The 19,934-nt window shown below is 38.2% G+C and overlaps 1 protein-coding gene across 9 annotated transcripts in view; it reads left to right on the plus strand.

The window, feature by feature from the left end:
* The window catches only part of KLHL13 (kelch like family member 13), a gene marked incomplete at its 5' end in the record, with an annotated part of 324,985 nt that overhangs the window by 158,334 nt on the left and 146,717 nt on the right, over nt 1-19,934 (plus strand). For 3 of the 9 annotated variants that reach the window (XM_081125988.1, XM_081125980.1, XM_081125981.1), the window contains one exon: nt 9,117-9,416. The exons of 4 other annotated variants lie outside the window; for them this stretch is intronic. Of the gene's footprint in view, nt 1-9,116; nt 9,417-19,934 lie in introns of those variants that run through there. 2 more of the 9 variants (XM_081125983.1, XM_081125984.1) reach the window with 2 other exon arrangements.

The raw sequence follows: 19,934 nt of genomic DNA on the forward strand, positions 1-19,934 counted from the left end.
AGAGGAGAAGGTGAAAAGAGGAGAGGTGGACTAGAGTAATCTAATCATAGCTGCAGGGAAGGAAAGGAAGAAATTTAAAAATGGTTAGTTGAGTCTCAACTCTAAGACTTTGGACAAAAAGCTGTTATGGAACTTTTGCAACAAATGTTAAGTCCTGAAGTCTGATTCACCTCTAATTGGTTAAATCCATCAATTTGTGTAAGATGCAGTAAATGCAGGAGGGACATAGAAGTGTATCTGTAGGACAAGCCTCACCCTATGTTTCTGTAAAATCCATTGTAAGAGCAATTTTGAAACACTTTTTTATTATGGATATTTTCAGACATATGTAAACCTTGATAGAATAGTAAAATGTATCCCCTGGTACCCATCAAAAACTTCAATAATTATCAGTACTTGGCAACACACACACACACACCACTCAACTGTTGGCAAAGTGATTTTAGCAGAATATTTAAGGATTCATTTGCCAAAGCTCTTGCATTTGCCTTTAGCACAGACAGCTGAGAAAATTTAACTATATTTAAGTCACTGGTTGTGTGACTCTAGGCAAATCAGTTTAATTCTCTGGGCCCCAGTTTTGTCATCAGTGAAATCAAGGGCCAACAAAAAATGCTCTTTGTGTTCCCTTCCAACACTAGTGTCATGATTTCTATGAGTTCTAATATGCAAAGAAGAAGCCAATTTTATTTTATTTTTTTAAGAAATATATATTTTAATATATCTTTATTGATTTCAGAGAGAGGAAAGGAGAGGGAGAGAGAGAGATAGAAACATCAATGATGAGAGAGTCATTGATTGGCTGCCTAGCCCACAACCCGGGCATGTGCCCTCACTGGGAATTGAACCCTGATCGCCTGGATCCTAGGTCAATGCTCAACCACTGAGCCATGCCCGGCTGGGCGAAGCCAATTTTAAATTGATGAGCAACATATTTAGATTCGCATTTCAGAAAGATGCCATTGTTTTATATGACAATATCTTGGTAAATTTTTTCCCCCAGTATTTTCATTTTATTTTATATTTTATTTTATTTTATTTATTTCATTTTATTATTTTATTTTATTTTATATTATTTTATTTTATTTTTTATTTTATTTTATTTTATTTTATTATTGTTTAAAATATTACAGATGTTCCTTTTTCTCCCCAATGACCCGTTCCACCCCATTCCTTCCCCCTCCCCAGTCCCTCTCCTCACCATTGTCCATGTCCTTGGGTTGTGCATATCTGCATATAAATTCTTTGGTTACTCTCTCCCCCTCCACCCACCCGCCCTCCTCCATCCCTCTGACATTCTTCAGTCTCATCTATGCTTCCATATCATTGAATCTATTCTGTTCATCAGTTTATTAAGTTCTTTAGATTCCACGTATAAGCGAGATCATGTGATATTTCTCTTTTGCTGCCTGGCTTATTTCACTTAGCATAATATTCTCCAGGTTCATCCATACTGTCCCAAAGGGTACGAGATTCTTCTTACAGCTGCGTAGTATTCCATGGTGTAAATGTCCCACAGCTTTTTATCCACTCATCTACTGATGGGCACTTGGGCTGTTTCCAGATCTTAGCTATTGTAAATTGTGCTGCTATGAACATCGGGGTACATGTATCCTTTCTGATGAATGTTTAAGAATTCTTAGGATACATTCCTAGGAGTGGAATCACTGGGTCAAACGGCAGCTCCATTTTTAATTTTTTGAGGAACCTCCATACTGTTTTCCATAGTGGTTGCACCAGTCTGCATTCCCACCAGCAGTGTACTAGGGTTCCCCTTTCTCCACACCCTCGCCAGCACATGTCGTTTGTTGATTTGTTGATGGCAGCCATTCTGACAGGTGTGAAGTGACACCTCATTGTGGTTTTAATTTGCATCTCTCTGATGATTAGCGACGTCGACCATTTTCTCATGTGTCTCTTGGCCATCCGTATGTCCTCTTTGGAGAAGTGTCTATTTAAGTCCTTTGCCCATTTCTTAATTGGGTTGTTTGTCTTCCTCTTGCTGACTGCTATGAGTTCTTTGTACACTTTGGAAATTAGCCCCTTATCAGATTCATCCTTGGCAAATATGTTTTCCCAGACCGTGGGGTTCCTTTGTATTTTGAGGCTGTTTTCTTTTGCTGTGCAAAAGCCTTTTAGTTTGATGTAGTCCCATATGTTTATTTTTTCCTTTGTTTCTCTTGCCCTAGGAGATGTATCCGTGAAAAGTCCACTACGTGGGACGTCTGTGACTTTACTGCCTATGTTTTCTTCCAGTATTTTTATGGTTTCATGACTTACATTTAAGTCTTTTATCCATTTTGAGTTTATTTTTGTGTATGGTGAAAGTTGGTGGTCTAGTTTCATTCTTTTGCATGTATCTGTCCAATTTTCCCAGCACCACTTATTGAAGAGACTGTCCTTACTCCATTGGATACTCTTGCCTCCTTTGTCAAATATTAACTGACCATAATGGCGTGGGTGTATTTCTGGGGTCTCTGTTCTGTTCCATTGATCTATATGCCTGTTGTTGTACCAATACCAGGCCGTTTTGATTACAGTGGCTTTGTAATATAGTTTGAAGTCTGGTAATGTGATCCCTCCCACTCTGTTCTTTTTTCTCAAGATGGCTGCAGCTATTCGGGGTCTTTTTTGGTTCTATATAAATTTTTGAAATGTTTGTTCTAGGTCTGTGAAATATGCTGTTGGTATTTTCATGGGAATTGCATTAAATTTATAAATTGCTTTGGGTAGTATAGACATTTTAATGATATTAATTCTTCCTTTGTCCCTTTGCTCAATCCATGAGCATGGTATCATCTTCCACTTGTTTAAATCTTCCTCTATTTCTTTTTTCATTGTCACGTAGATTTCTGAGTACAGGTCTTTTACATCCTTGGTTAAGTTTATTCCTAGGTATCTTATTTTTTTAGTTGCAATGGTAAGTGGTATTGCTTTTCTAGTTTCTCTCTCTGAAAGTTCATTGTTGGTGTATAAGAATGCCATTGATTTCTGGATGTTGATTTTGTATCCATCTTGGTAAATTTTTAAAAAGGCATATAAAGCTATAAAATGCAATAGTTGCGCCCGGCCGGCCGTGGCTCAGCTGTTGAGCATCAACCTAGGATCCAGGAGATCTCAGTTCGATTCCTGGTCAGAGCACATGCCCGGGTTGTGGGCTTGACCCCTAGTTGGGGGCATGCAGGAGGCAGCCTATCAATGACTTTCTCATCACTGATGTTTCTCTCTCTCTTTCTCCCTCTCCTTTCCTCTCTCTGAAATCAATAAAGATACATTAAAAAGAAATTCCAATAGTTGCTCTGGACACTTCTACATGGAGAGTGTTACCTTGTTCACTATGGGAGTGCATGCCCCCTCACTTTCTCTTCTATGTTTAACACAACTGCTACTCCATTGGTTCTGATATTTTCTTGTTTCCTGACTTGGAAGTGACCACTTTTTTTTTTCTTCCAACTTTTCCTTTGCTGTCTCCTTGGCAACTAAATCTTTTGTGAGTCTAAGTTTCCCAGAGTTTTCTTAATTGTTTCCATTGTTTTAACTACCACCTCTATCTATATAAATATCTTCCAAATAACTGTTGTAGTTCTGTATTTCTGGTTGATACAGTCCCAGTGAAAAACGACATGACTAAAAACATGCCTCAAAATTTGTCTAAAGCCTTTCCTCTTTATTAGGAAAAATAATATTTTTTTTTCTTCTATTTTCAGCAAAGAATAATCAGAAAGTACAGACAAACAAAAGAATGTAATTATACCCATAATTTGCCCAGCTGGTGTGGCTCAGTTGGTTGAGTGTCATTCTGCACCAAAAGGTTGCCGGTTTGATTCTCTGTCAGGGCACATGCCTAGGTTGTGGTTCAATGCCTGCTTGGTGCATGTATAGAAGGCAACCAATCGATGTTTCTCTCTCACATCAATGTATATATGTGTGTATTGTGGGGGTATCATACATATTGTTTTGTAACCTATCATCAACTTATTTGCATTTCAATACATAAAATCATGTATTGTTTTGAAAAGAATGCGGATTACTCAATTATATACTCATAATATATTTAAACAAATTTCTGGTGTTGGAAATTAATTTTCAACTTATTGATATGACAAACAGTGCTTCTATGAATTCCCATTACTTGTATTACATATATGGCACCTAGCACACATAGCTGGTATAGTGGATACTTGAGCTTTGATGTATTTCTCCAAAATGATTTTATACTTTTTGAGACCATACACTATATTTCTTTGTGTCACTCATAGACTTTAGCATTGGCCTTGCATATGGGAGACATTCAATAAATATTTGTTGAATGAATGGAGAGATGAGCTTCCAAGCCTGGGTGACAGAGAGTGATTATTTATTGACAAAAAGAGGGGCACTGGTTTGGTGAAAAGATGAAGATGAAGAATCTGACTTTAAAAATGTTAGTTTAAGGTGATGGATAGTTTCAGTTTTTTAAAATAGTTGTTTTTCACAACCCCTGCAACGCTTTAGTTACTTGCTTGTCAATTTCATTTCAGTAGACTCAAGCTAAAGGACAATTCCAGACACCTTTTATATTAGGTGACATCGCAGATTCCTTACTATAACACCTTAGTTCCTTATACTGAGAATGATCCTGTCTTTGATCAACTTGATTAAAAGCTGACATTTGGGGTTCTATCCTTTACCATTGTTCTCTATTTAATTGTTTTAATTTCAGAGCATGGCAGAAAACTATGTGGTAGGGTGAAGATAGATAATAGGGGCTTCCCTTCTCTAATTTCTACATGTTCCTATAATGTATTCCACCAATCATGGTGTTACTGACTTTACAACGAGAAACACAAATACTTATCTGTGTAGCAATAGGATGCATCAGGAAGTTCTTTGGCAGAACCTTGGAAATTGTAATTCCTTACCTAATGTGTCTGGCTTTTCCCTTGCATCCCTCATTATGAATGCCAGGTGATTCAGTTAGAACTTTTGTTTGGAAGTCACAATACCTTCTTGGAACTAAAACTCTGATAGTGGTCTAAAGTCATGATGACTATTTCCCTAAATTCTAAATGACTATGCTAAGGCTTTCCTCATATAATTTAAAGACCATCCAGGACAGAGATAAGTTAGTTGATCCAGAAGTGATACAAAAAGGGCCAATAAGAAATCCCTCCAATGGACAATGATATTGAGTTTTAGAGATCCTTGATTGGCCACAAATCTTTAGGTCATATTCCCTCTATTTTCTCAGTCTCATTGGTCTTTAGAATTAAGGAGATGTAACCTAAGGATTCGTGGCCACTTAAGTCCTACCATGCAACCAGGAGAGCATAAGATACCAGTCTGTAATAAGAGAAAATAATGAAGTAGATTCTCTGATAATGTACAGAAACAAGAGATGGAGATAGTACAATGGAGAAATAGACAGCAATGCAATAATAGTAGTAGATTTTAATACCCTACTTACATCAATGGATAGATTATACAGACAGAAAATCATTAGGAAACATTAGCCTCAACCAACACATTATACCAGATTGACTTTAAAGTTATATGTATGGAACATTCTGTTTAAAAGGAACAGAATACACATTTTTCTCAAGTGCACATGGAACATTTTTCTGGATAGATTATATGTTAGGCCACAAAACAAGTCTTAGGAAATTTAAGAGAATATAAATCATATCAAGCAACTTTTTGACCATAATGGTATGAAACTAGAAATTAATTTCATGTAGAAAAGTGGAAAATTCACAAAAAGAATAAAATTACAAGCCAATAATCCTGATGTACATAGATGCAAAAATCCTCAACAAAATATTAGCAAACCAAATTTAACAATATGTTTAAAGGATTATACACCATGATGAAGTGGGATTTATTCCAGGTATGCAAGAATGGTTCATCATCCACCGATCAGTCAATGTGATACACTACATGAACAAAACGAAGGATGAAAATCATATGATCATCTCAATAGATGCAGGGGAAAAAAGCATTTGACAAAATTTAACATTCATTTATGATAAAAACTCTCCACAAAGTGTGTATAGAAGGAATGTACCTCAACATAATAAAAGCTCTATATGAGCAGTTGTTCAAATGCTGATTCTATGCTTTCCCCATCTTTTCTGTGTGCCCTGGAGGGTTTTCTCATTGTGCGAAAAATCTCTGCTGGGGCCACACCTGATTATCCCATTTTCCTGTCATTTCTGTTTGAGAACTTATAAAACAACCCCACTTAAACCTTTCAATGGCAGGAATGAAGCAATGACTTGGATGTATACCAACTCAGTTTGTATTTATTTATTTTTAACCTACGTGCCAGGCTTTTCATACATGTTGAAATTGTTTGCTTTAAGCATATCTCCGTAATGAGATTGAAAACATCTGTTAACAGGTGCTTTATACCTAATAGGCATTTGTGTGTACAGTAGTCCCCCCATCCATGATTTTGCTTTCCAAGATTTCAGCTATCCATGGACAACCATGTTCTGAAAATATTCAATGGAAAATTGTGGAAATAAACAATTCATAAGTTTTAAATTCCACGCCATTCTCTGTAGCACAATGAAATCTTGCGCCCTATAGATTCATCCCACCTATGATGTGAACCATCCCTTAGCCCAGTGTCTCCATGATGTTTATGCTACCTGTACGTTAGTCATTTAGCTGTCTTTGTTATCAGATTGACTGTCACGTACCAAAGTGCTTGTGTTCAAGTAACCCCTATTTTACTTAATAATGGCCCCAAAGCACAAGAGTAGTGATGCTGGTAATTCAAATATACTAAAGAGAAGCAATAAAGTGTTTCCTTTAAGTGAAAAGGCTCAAGTTTTTTACTTAATAAAGAAGAAAATTGTATGCTGAGGTTGCTAAGATCTAAGGTAAGAACAAATGTTCTATCCATGCAATTGTGAAGGACAAAAAAGGAAATTTATGCTAGTTTTGCTATGATACCTCAAACTGCAAAAGTTTTGTCCAGCCCTGGCTGGTGTGGCTCTGGTGGTTCAAGCTTTGTCCCATGCACCGAAAGGTCCCGGGTTAAATTCCTGGTCAGGGTACATGCCTAAGTTTCGGGTTCAGTCCCCTGCTGGGGCTTGTATGAGAGGCTATGGGTGGATGTTTCTTTCTCACATTGATGTTTCTCTCTCTCTCCCTCCTTCCCTTTCTCTTTCTCTAAAATCAATAAAAATATCCTCAGATAAGGATTAAAAAAAGTTTTGGCCATGGTACACGATAAGTGCTTAGTTAAGATGGAAAAGGGATTACATTTGTGGTTGGAACACATGAACAGAAAATGTGTCCTGATTGACAGTAAATGTGTTGCACCAGAAAGCATTGAGCCTATAGGAAGACTTCAGCAAGGGAATCCTTGAAATGGGTGACAGCAAGCAATTTACTGCAAGTAAGGGATGGTTACACAGATTCAGGAATAGGTTTGGATTGAAAAGTATAAAAATTATTGGAGAGAGAGACAACACTCATAACTTTTATTACAGTAAATTGTTAAAAATATTCTATTTTATTATTAGTTATTGCTGTTAATCCCTTACTGTGTCTAGTTTGTAAATTAAACTTTGTCATAGGTATGTATGTATAGGAAGAAACATAGTATATATAGGGTTCGGTACTATCCATGTTTTCAGGCATCCACTGGGGGTCTTGGACGGTATTCCCTGTGCATAAGGAGTGGCTACTGTAATGTAGGTATGCAATAGTTATTGAATAAGCATGGTGGAGTACCCAGTGAAAAAATTCCTGTTAAGGAAGATGAATTGTGTCAAATACGCTAACAGATAAAAGATAATGCAAATTCCATGTGCATTTGGAGTTCTTATCTTTCCACCAGCTTGATAAAACCTAACAATGTGGTCTTTAGCTGTAGTAAGATTTTGAGTGGCTGATTATTTTCAAAGTTATCAGAAACTCACAATTAGAATTTCAGTGTGTTCAATTTGAAATACCAAGTCAGCAATGTTGAGATCTCACATTCCTTATCCGTTTAATGGTAGACAATGGGAGAAATATTAGGAAACATGAAGAACTACAGTCCTCACTCCATCACTTCCTTAAAAATATAAAAGTAAACATTGAGTAAACTGGTTGCTAAAAGCAAGCTCCCACTTATTTTTCGAATCTGGAATTATAAGTAGAAAAGGCAAAGGAAGAAGTGTAAGAAGGTGGCTCCAGGCTGTAACAGTCAAGGAACAAAAGAAAGACGACTTGCAAGGTGAGAAACAGTTGTGACTGGGATTTTTGTTGAGGACTCTGACAAAACTGGAAGTTAAGATTCTGAGTTAGAGTAGCAGGTCCACCGGCTTGGATGCGGTGGAGTGGTTAAGATCTTGGGCACTTGCTTGCGATCCTAGGTCCTGCTCTGCCCCTTACTAATTGTGTAACCTTGGACTACTTGTCTGACCTTTACGCCTCAATCTCATCACTTGTAAAATAGAGATGATAATATTGTGGACCTTGAGGAGTAACTGAGTTAATAGTTCAATGCTTGGTTTATAGTAAACGCTCAGCAAAATATTAAACTGCTGTATTTGTTCTTATTCTTACTCTTCGTTAGCACTCTTTACTTCATCAGGGAGGGGAGAGATCGACGCGCTCATTGCACTTTAGAGTGATGAACAGTTGCGTGATAACCTGGGTCAGGCTTGCTTTGAGGTGCGTGCCCCACCGAGGTGAAGCGCACCCTGTGCCCCGGCCCCCATAGATATGAGGAGCCTTGCCCGCTGGCAGGACGCGAAGGCGGGCCTCTTCCTGGAGTGGCTACGCCGGACTGCCGTCCCTGGACACCCAACAGTTTCACCTCTCCTGCCTCCTGAGCAGTAGGAGCCATGTGCTCTCCAACGCGAGCGCCCAGACTCCGGAGGCTTGAGGGCCACTTGGCAGCCACCCCCTTCCCAGGCGCACCCCCGTCCCGGGCACACCCTCATCGCGCACGGCCCTGGCGGAGGACTTCTGCTCGGACCCTCCACACCGTCCTAGCCCCAGCTCCCTGGGCTCCCGCGCAGGCGCCGCCGGGGCCACCCGCCGCCATGTTTCCCCTGCCCGCGCACCCTCCCCCTCCTCCCCCTCCCCCTCCCCTCTCCCCTCCTTAACCCTGCTCCCGCCCCCCTGCGCTCCCCACACCCGGGTGAGGTCAGGCGGAGGCGCTGCCGCTGCAGCCGCAGCAGTTCAGCTCCTATCCTGGGGAAGCCTGGAACCGGCACTTTTGACAGTAACTGAACAGCGATCGGGTTCGTGTCCGCGCTCTTGGACTAAGAGAGGACAGAGGAAGGGACCCGGGCGAGCAGGGGTGCGAGGGGCGGGGGGCCGGTGCCTCAGAGCTGGAGGGAGCTCCGGCTGCGCCGCGCGACTCGCTCTTTGGCCCTCGGAGCGCAGCTGCAGGCGGACGGGCGGCGGGACGCTGGGACGCGGCTAACAAGGTGAGGCAGGGTCTTGGAGTAGCAGGGGCTCCGTTGGCCGCCTTCCCTCAGCTGGGACCCGGTGCGGCAGCCGGCGGGCGGTAAGGAGTTGCGATCTGCATCAGGGGCAGACAGACAGGGACCCAGCCTCGCTCTTTGCGCGCCCCCCTTCTTTTCCTTTTGCGTGTGGGTGTGCGTCCTCATCCCCGCACTGTCTCATCCCTACCTCCTGGACTCGCTGGCTTCGCCAGACGCCTGGATTTTTTTGGGACCCCAGAACCCAGTTTTCCTTTGCTGCTTTGTTATCCCTCCAAGACCTTCTCGTCCGGGCTTCGCTGTCGCTGCCCTGACAGTCTGGGGTCCCTCTGTCCGCCTCCGCCCCACTGCCTCTTCACTCCAACAGTTTCTGCTTTGTGCCTCCCAGCCCATCCCTTCCTCTGAATCTCCTAACTTGGGACGTTTCGCGGCTGGCTCCTGAGTTTGGGGCACTCTCCTTTTCCTGTAAGCTTTTAACTCTTCCCCGAATGTCTTCATCTCTGAATGTCTTGGCTTCGTGGTTTAATCACAGTAGCAGATTTTCTTGGAAGCTTACAGTTTAACAACACAGGTTTACAGAAAATGATGGGAATGGTTCTCTAGTAAATGTCACCTAAGGAACTGAAAAGTTTCTTTCTAGGTTTCAAAAACTTAGTGCAACAACCACAGCCACTTAAAACGTATGTATGTTTGTATGTAATCCTAACACGTGGCCCTAAATCTGATTATTTCCCCGTTGCTGAGCAGGTAGGTCTGAGAGAAGGAGAGAGATACTTTTAATGCCTGGCTTCATTTCTCCATCTGCCAAATGGGATGTTTATTGTTTTAATGTAGACAGAGGACTCCAGTGGCGTGGGGTAGTCACCCAAGCTAGCGGTAGTCTGGTTACTAAGCACATTGTATGGGAACTGAGAGACACTGGGGTTTAAGGTTTAAAATTCTCTCTGTTGAGAGGGCACCTGCTGGATTTTTTTTTTTTTTTAAGAAGTCACAGTTTCTTACATTAGATATCATATTTGTATAACTCCCCAAGAAGCAGCATTTAAAAACCATGTATTTAAAAGAGAGACTATTTTCTGTGGGATGGAGATTAATTTGCTCAAGTTGATTTCACACAGCACCAGTTTTTCTCTCAGCAATATCCCCTTCTCTCCATGTCGTTGCCCTGTTGGCTCCCACACTGAGGTTCATTTACTTGCTTCCATGCTCTAATTGGCATGTGAAGAAAATGAATAGAGAAGCCAAACGTGGAGGCAGAGATAGTGAACTAGCACATGCTGACGTTTGTGGTTGTGTTTTTGGAAATGGCTATATCTAGGGTTCACATTTGAAAACAGAAAAATGCAATAATTAAGCAGCGATGACATCATTTTACATTTAAAAATATTAGCTCCCTTAACTGCAGGTTCTTCTTAACATCCGTATACTTAGCAGGGATAGAATTGTGTACTTGATATGTGACCAGTGTTGCCATTGACATAGCACAAATTGGCAGTAATCTCAGAAGAAACCAAGTTGTGAATGAAGATACCAAATTTCACTTTCCCGGTAGCACTTCTTTTGGCAGTGAGATAATGAATGGAGTTTCTTTTGCAGCATTAAATGGTGTATTTTGAACATAGATAAATAAGAGCCTCAATTTCACAAGGTTTTTAATCTGTATTTTTATAAGCACACTTTCAAGAGTGTAGTGTGACTGTATAGAATTTTAAGTTGATGTTCTGAAGAAAGTGTTTTTTACAAGAACAGTAAAAGCTATTGATTATCAATTTAGTTAGATGGTTTGCAGGTGATTTGTAGTTTCCCCCATTCATCTGGTAAATTCCTGACTTTGCTTTAGTTCTATTTTTTAAAAAAATAATATAGTAGGGAAGGGGAATTTATTTTAATAGGGCGACCCTTCTAAATCTGTAATTTTCTTGGCAACCCATTCTAAAAAGACATACAAACTTTCAAACTGTTTCAAGGAAAAGCATTTATATCTTTATTATTTTTTCCTTTTGTGATTATTATTGATACTAAGTCTAAGCTAACATTGCTACTAATGTGAGCTATTTATTATGGTGAGAAAAAAAAGGTGGAGGTGAGTTCATTATAATCACTTTGCTTTGAATCTTTTAAATATGTCACAATATGTATTTGATAACCCACCTGGTACACCTAGAGATTATCAGACTGAATATTTCTGATGTTACTAAACAGAACTGCAGATGGCTATTGAATTCTCTTCTTTTTTATTTTCTTTGCATTTTAAATTACTTTTCTTTATGTAATTTGATTTACAATAGTGAAATGAAACTAACCAATTTTCAAATTGTTTGCTTTTGTTGGTGTTTAATAAACTACTACAACCTCCTCAAAGTATTTTTTTTCTTAAACCCATTGGTTGAAACCCATCTATTTTTATTGATGTGAAATAACACAATAATTTGTTAGGCATCATCAGATTTCAGAAAATGTAGAAAGATCATGGAAAAAGGAACAGCCTAAGATAAAACATTTCAAAATTAGAAAAAAGAGGCTTTTTTCAAGTTACTGGCATTCATGGCAATCAGCCTTTAAATATATTGTTCATCCGTTTAGTAATTTATTTTACAAGATCTTTGGAGCACTTTATATTTGCTAAGAACCCTGTATTAGGCACAATGATATATCTTACAAGACATGGTCCTTGCTCTTGTGGAGTCTCACAGAGGTTATATTCCACCAAAGGATATAGACAATAAACAAGTAAACAAAAGAAGATCCTTATAGATGAAAGTAAGAATAATGAAGGAAATGAGTAGCAAAATATGATATGGAGAACTGGGAAGGGCCTATTTAGCTATGGTGGTCAGAAAAGACCTCTCAGTGAAGGTGACCTTTGAACAGACCTGAAAGAGAAGAGAGAATGAGCCTATCTTGTGAAGAGCAGAGAGAAAAAGAGCCAAGGCCTTGAGGCAGAAAGACAAACTTCAAGTTTGAGGAACAGAAAGCAAGCTCATATGGCTGGAGCCTAGTGAGATGGGTGGGTGGGGGGAGTGGTTAGAGGTGTTAGAGGGCCTAGAGGGTGTCAGATAATAGATAATTCAGGGCTTGGAGATTCTTAGAAAGAATTTGGGTTTGATTCTCAGAACAATAGGAAGCCATTGAAGAGTCTTTGTTAACTACTTTTCTGTGGAAGGTCACTGGCTAAAAAAAATAGTGAAAATAAATAAAAATTTGTTTTGCAGAAGATAAATGGAATTATCTACATACTTGGTTGTTTACATTAAGACCTGAGAATGAAAACTTCATTTTATATGTATGCTAAGTATGTATGTAATTCTCTACTCTCTTTAGGTAAGGGAATAGGGGAATGGGGACTCTAAGTTGAGTATGTTATAAAGCAGTTTACTTTCCATTGTTGTACTGTCACTTGTGCCCTGAGGTAAGTTGTCACCAACTCTATTAAAAATCAGATCATTGTTCAACTTAAGAATTTGTTTTTCAAAGAATGTGTTATTTTCTCACAAATATTTTTCTTTTAGAAGGCTGGAAATTTCATTTGCATATGAAGGAATAACTTAGGTTTTAGAAATGGCCTTTGGGATTTTTAGAGGAGTTTGCCATTTTCCTTTAGCTGTTGCCTTTCCCAACATTTTCAAATTGCCATACCTTTATTCTTTGAGAGATTAGGGTTACTCTAGTCCTTGATGATTAAAGGAATTTAGACTTGGCATTTATTTTATTGCCCTGAGCCCTTTCTTGAAAGCTATCCAGCTTTGAGGTCTAGTTGGCCCCAGCTAGGAATACAGACAGTCATTGACATTCTGTAGGGGTAAATCCTAAAATTGTGGGATAATAACCTCCAAAATGACCTTCAGTGTCTCCTGCAGAGTCTAGTTCTAACTCTTTAGCTTAGCACTCAAGGATTGTACATGATTTGACTCAGGCTTACTGTCCCACATGTCCTTATTCTCTTACACAAATCCTCTGTTGATTTAAATTGATTTTGCCCAGTTTGGAACATTTGTGTTAGCATTATTGTTGGCATAGAGTAGGAGCACAGTAACTGTTGAATAGATGACATGCCATCATCCATTTGCAAAGACCTCCCCTTTCCTTTCTGTCATTGCAAATCCCAATGGTAGTCAAGGAACAGTTCAAATTCCACATCCTATCACACCATCCTCTGTTGACCTGATCTCTGAATGTGAACAGCAGTCACACACTTGTCATGTGTATCATAATTACAGTAAGTGCTCACTTAATGTCGTCTATAGGTTCTACAATTTTAAGCGAAATGACCTATGACAAAACCAGTTTTATCATCGGCTAATTGATGTAAACAAGAATTAAGTTCCTTCAGCATCTCATCAATATAATAACGAAATGACATTGAATGAAATGACGTTATTCAAGGACCTGCTGTATGTTAATTTGATGGCCTGGCCATCTCCCCAGTGGTCTCTGGCTCCACAAAGGTTACCTGAACCTTGTCTTGTTTGCTCATTCTTGTATCCTGAGCACCTGGCTCATGGTATGCCCTCTATAAATACTTACTGAATAATGAATTAATGCTGCCTTGTGTTGTGCCTCCTATTACTGTTTTGGATCCTTAAATTGTTTAACTTTTCACACGTTTGGTATTCTCAAGCATTTCTGAGAGAGGTGATAGAGCATGGTTGTTAAGAGAACAGTTCTGGAGCTAGGACACCTGCTAGCTGTGGGATACTGAGTGAGTTAGTTAACCTCTCTGTACTTCATATTTTTAATCTGTAAAATAGGAATAATAGAAATTACCTTAGGGTACCTATAAGGATTGAATTAGTTAGGTGTACAATATGTAGTATACAATTTTTAAATTTCACAAACTCTGAAAACCTATAACATTTTTATTTAGTAAGTTAGGAGCCAAAACTCAGGTGGTGACAACATCTGACTCGAACTGACATGAGAGTATTTATAGTCCTTATTCTGCTTACTATTAATCTTTATTTGGTTTTGCTGTAGAATTTGTAATGTGTTTGTGGGGCAGTGCCTCAGGCCCTGCTGGAGTATTACATAATATATAGTACATGCAGGTTATTGCCTATACAAAAGTCTGTAATTTCTGAATTTGGAAACACATCTGGCACCAGGGTCTTGTACAAAGTAAGGTCATGCTATTGGTGGTGATTAGGGAGGTAAAGAGACTATTTTACCCTTCTCAATACCTTGCTCATATTGGTCACCATGTCAATACATTACTGATTTATTCATGTAACAACTCTGACTAGAGTGCTGGCTGTATGAACATTTTGTCATAGGAAAACATATATGGCTGGGTCACATGATTGAGATGAGCAAAGACCCAGGTCTTTCAATACTCATTCATTTAGTACCATTAAAAATATTTTTCTTTTTCTTTTGCTACTTAAACCAAGAAATGCTTTTTTAAGGTGAGCGTTTTTTGAGGGTAGGTGGGTAGGATTCAGTTAAAAATTTACCTAATATGATTAGACAGTTATTCTTTGCAGTTGCTAAACATTTATTAAACTCCTCATGTGTATAGAAATAAAAACAATGAGGCATGGTTCCTGGCCTTAAGTAGTTCCAGCATCATGCATGGTTACACTGGGATATGGGTGCCCATTACAATTCCTTATTTTCCTCTGTAAGCTTGAAATCATTAATATTTAAAAAGTACAAAGGAAAACATAGGAAACAATTGGAAACTTGTCTTCATCTCTACTATATAGAATTGGTTTTTAATCACCCTACCCCAGCCTCCTGCAATATTATTCCTATGTGACATTCTGGCAGCCTTTCCTTTCCAACTAAACTAAGCAAAATATGGTTTTTATTTTCCCTTATCAATATTTATAAATCATAATTGGTATATTTTCTTTATCCTTTTTCTTTTGTGGCTTTGGGCATAATTTTATGTCTCAAAGATTTTTCAAAGATTTTTCTGGAATGTTCTTGCAGTTGAAAACTAGTCTTTGAAATTTTTTGCCAATATAGTCAACAAATATTTATTAAGTGCTTATTATATTCCAGGCATTGCACTATTTTAAGCAAATAGAATCTCTGTTTGGTGCTCTTTCCCTTAAACTGGAGCACACTGGGTGTACTGGGTGAGCAGGGTGGGTGACATTAGTTTTTTCTCCCTATGTTGCCTAATTTCTGTCAGGGAACACTCTGGTTACTTGTAATGGTCTAAATCTTAAAATTTGTTGTGTGCTAACAGAGTTCCTAATGTTTGTGGTAATAACCAAGACCAATAGTGACAGACCTGACAAGGGACTGATAATCTTCTGAAGAAAGCTGGTTAGAACACACTGACCATGAACTTAAAGCAGCACAATTGATGGGTCAAGGCTTTGTCCTGTTCTAGACACATTTGCCTGCATCACTGATTAAAGTTAACTTTTGCTAACTTTAAAGCTGCTTTTGTTTATAACACATTCATTATACAAATTGCCTTGTTAATTGCTAGCCACTGAAATATTGTAATAGTAGAGGAAAATTGTCAAGGTTTATGTGCTTTAAGGTTGATAAAAAGTTTCTAGAGTTTGAGATGGTTTGTAAAGGTTCAAGCAGCACATTGAAAGAATGCCGGTTACATAGCAGTGATTTGATTTTCTTCAAATGAGAAAGATGAAGAAAAAGGCAAGTGAAGAAAAGGGCTCAAAGTAAATGGAGTAAGTAAAACACTGAATCATTCAACTGATTTTTATTATTTATGCCCCACTTTCATTGTTGCTGTCTCACTCTAGACACAGTTCACAGGACCTTAGATTGTTGTATTGTTGTGTTACTGCCCCAAACTCATAAGGATATGAGTATAGAGGGCTGATCAAGTAGTGGTCTTTATTTTTTAAAGTGTTTTTATTGTTTTTAGAGAGCGGAAAGAAGAGGAATAGAGAGAGAAACATCGATGAGAGAGAAACATCATCAACTGGCTACCTCCTGCACACCCACTACTGGGGATTGAGCCCACAGCTAGGGCATGTGCCCTGACCGGGAATCGAACCTGTGACCTCTTGGTTCATGGGTCAATGCTCAACCACTGAGCAACACTGGCTGGGCAAACAGTGTTCTTTATATTTTTTAAAAAATTTTTTTAATTAAAAAAAAATTTGTTCAAAATATTACAGATATTCCTTTTTCTCCCCATTGACCCATTCTACTCCGTCCCACTATGTGTGAAGTGCTTTTACAGTCTATTCAGTAAAAGGGGATAAGAGAGTTTGTAGAGTTTTGCTTCTTGGTCCCACTTTATAAAAATAGCTATACATTTCTAAACAACACTTTAACAAAATTTTCTGTTCCACTTTTGAATATTTCTCAGTGGGAAGGCAGTAGAATTTAATGGCCAAGTCCTTGGGCCCTGGAATCACAATCTTAGGTTCAATTCCTCCTTGCCTCTTGTTGGCAATGTGATTTTAGGCAACTCTCTTTACCTTTCTGAACCTTGTTTGCCTCTTCTGTAAACAATCTTATCTAGTAATTTTAAGGATTAAATGAAAAAATGCTTATAAAGTGCTAAGCACAGTTCAGGCTACATAGTATAATTACTCTTATTATTGACTCTATTAGATTTATGGCTTAACTAGTTAAAACTTGGATCACACTATAGGAGTTTATATGTGAACCAGGAGTGAGAGAAAATGTCTTTCCTTTATTTATATTGCCTTAATACCAACTAGAATGCTATTTAAAATTTTTAAAAATTTTCAATTCAGTTTACATTCAGTAATATTTTGTATTAGTTTCAGATGTACAGCATAGTGGTTAGACAATCATGTACTTTACAGAGGGATCCCTCCAATATTTCAAATACCACTTGGTCGCATACATAGACATCACAATATTATTGACTATAAGGAGTGCTATTTTTTGAACATGTATCTCTTAAATTGTGAGTAGACTGTTTAGAAGTCATACTAGTTTTCTGACAAAGTTTATTTTAAATGCTTGGCTTACTTTCAAAGTGGCATCTCATTGAATACAAGGAAAGCATCAAATTTAATATGATTGGCTAGTATATATTTAAATATACTATTTAACTTAATAGGAGTAAAACTTTTAATCTTCATTTTGAATGGAAAGGGAGATGCAGGAAAATATATACAACCAACAATTTTGTCTTTTAAACATGAAAACTTTTGGTGTTCTGGTAATTAAGAGGTCATATATTTTCCTGATTTATCTCTTTTCCAGATTTCAGGTCCCAAAAGAAGGAAATATTGAAACATTTATAATAGTTCAGCCACTGGGAAGAGAGATGATGTTTGATTAATTTCATCTATAGATTTTGAGTTGTTAAGGTTATCTTACATTTGTATTATAGTTACTCTAGGAAGAAATCTGATAATATCTTAGGTATGATAAAAGTTCAATAGCAGTTTTGATAAGTGAATGAATAAGTCTAAATAGGTTATTGAGAACAGCTTCAGTGTTGGAGGGCTCATCTTACCTTTTCCGTTGAAAGCACATGAAAATAACTGTTCCTGCTTCCTCATGTCCCAATGTTCTTCTTTGGTTCCAACCTTAGACAAATGATAAGACAGATGATATTTGGGTAGCTGACTTATTTATGGAATGCTGTGGGTTCACAAAAGGGAAAAGACCAGGAAACACATTGTTCAGATAGTATATATTCACAGCATTTTGTGATGATTATTATGATAATATACATTCAAGTACTTGAAAAGCCTAGGTCACCACACTAATTAGATGTGTTATTAGCCGCATTACCTGCATTTATAGTCATTATCAGCATCACATATGAACATGAAAAGACTATGTTCAAAAGTAGTTTTAGGGAAATTAGACTTACTCTACCCTCAGGTCATGAGCTCAAATGTTAAAGATAATGCCCTCTTTATAGAACAACTTTCTTTTGAAGCATGGGTAATTATCCTTATTTTATTCACTTCCTTGGAGTATGCACAATGAGGTTAAGTGACTTGCAGAAGGTCACATTGTCTGAGGTGGATCTAGGAGCAGAATTTAGGGCCCTTGGTTTCTTATCCATTGCTTTTGCACTAATGACATAAAAGGTTCTTTAGCCAAAAGGATTCTTTCATATCTCTAGTCTTTCAAATGGGGTGAAACGAAACTTCAATAGTGGAGATATCAACCATCGTTATACCTGTACACCTTGCACAATTCAGTATTTGTCAAAATGAATTTTGGATTTATGAAGGAATTTTCTAAGCACTTCTGGCATCATGTAGGTGTGGTTATCATTTAAACATTCATGAGCAAGCATGTATTGAGTAATTATATGTAAAGCAGTCTGTTAGGAGGGAAGAAATATGCCAGTGCCCTGAAATAGCCTACAATCTAGCAAGGGCAACAGAGAACACAAAGCAACTTGATATCAGCCAATACTAATACCAATCAGTAATTAATAAATTATTATAACACCTTCCTTGAGTCTGGCACCATTCTAAGTGCTTTATATGCATCAACACATTTAAATGACATAACAATGCTATGAGGCAGGGACTATTATTATGCCTATTCTACAGATGAGAAACCGGGGCACAGAAGTTAGATAACTTCCCCAAGGCTGCACATCTGATAATTGGAAGAGCTAGCATTAAAATCCATGTAATCTAGTTATAGGGTCTGTGCTTTTAAATTATAACACCTCCTTTTAGTCTATCTCTGACAGGGGACATTATATTAGAGAGCATGATAGCTAAACAAGGCACATTAGAAAACATTCTGGAAACAGCCCAAGTGCCTATCAGTAGATGAGTTGATAAAAAAGCTGTGGGACATTTACACCATGGAATACTATGCAGCTGTAAAGAAGAAGAATCTTGTACCCTTTGGGACAGTATGGATGGACCTGGAGAAAATTATGCTAAGTGAGATAAGCCAGGCAGCGAAAGACAAACGTCATATGATCTCGCTTATACGTGGAATCTAAAGAACTTAATAAACTGATGAACAGAATAGATTCAATGACATGGAAGCATAGATCAGACTGATGAATGTCAGAGGGATGGAGGAGGGTGGGTGGGTGGAGGGGGAGAGAGTAACCAAAGAATTTATATGCATATATGCACAACCCAAGGACAAGGACAGTGGTGGGGAGAGGGACTAGGGAGAGGGGTGGGACGGGGTGGAATGCATCATTGGGGAGAAAAAGGGACATCTGTAATATTTTAAACAAAAATAAAATTAAAAAAAGAAAGAAAACATTCTGGAGAAATATAGAGGAATGATCAGAGTAGGGTGTTACAATTGGCAAGATGTCCATTATACCTCAAAGAAAAAAAAAGTTGGCAAGATATTTTGAGTATGTCCCTTTTGAAGGGGGGTCTTGTTGAAAAGCAAGGAAAGTATTCTGAATATTTTAATGCCCTTACCTGTGTGCATGTATGTTGCACATGTGTGCATGTGTGCGCACGTGTTTATTTTGAACTGGAAAAAAACATTCAAGGGTGAATCAAATTGAGAATCCTTTATATTGACAACCAGTCAGAGGTCCTTTTTTGTGTACAGTATTTGACCTCACAGATGTGTTTTTTGTTTTTT

Source organism: Miniopterus schreibersii, assembly GCF_964146895.1.
Source record: "Miniopterus schreibersii genome assembly, chromosome: X".
In the NCBI taxonomy this organism is placed as follows: domain Eukaryota; kingdom Metazoa; phylum Chordata; class Mammalia; order Chiroptera; family Miniopteridae; genus Miniopterus; species Miniopterus schreibersii.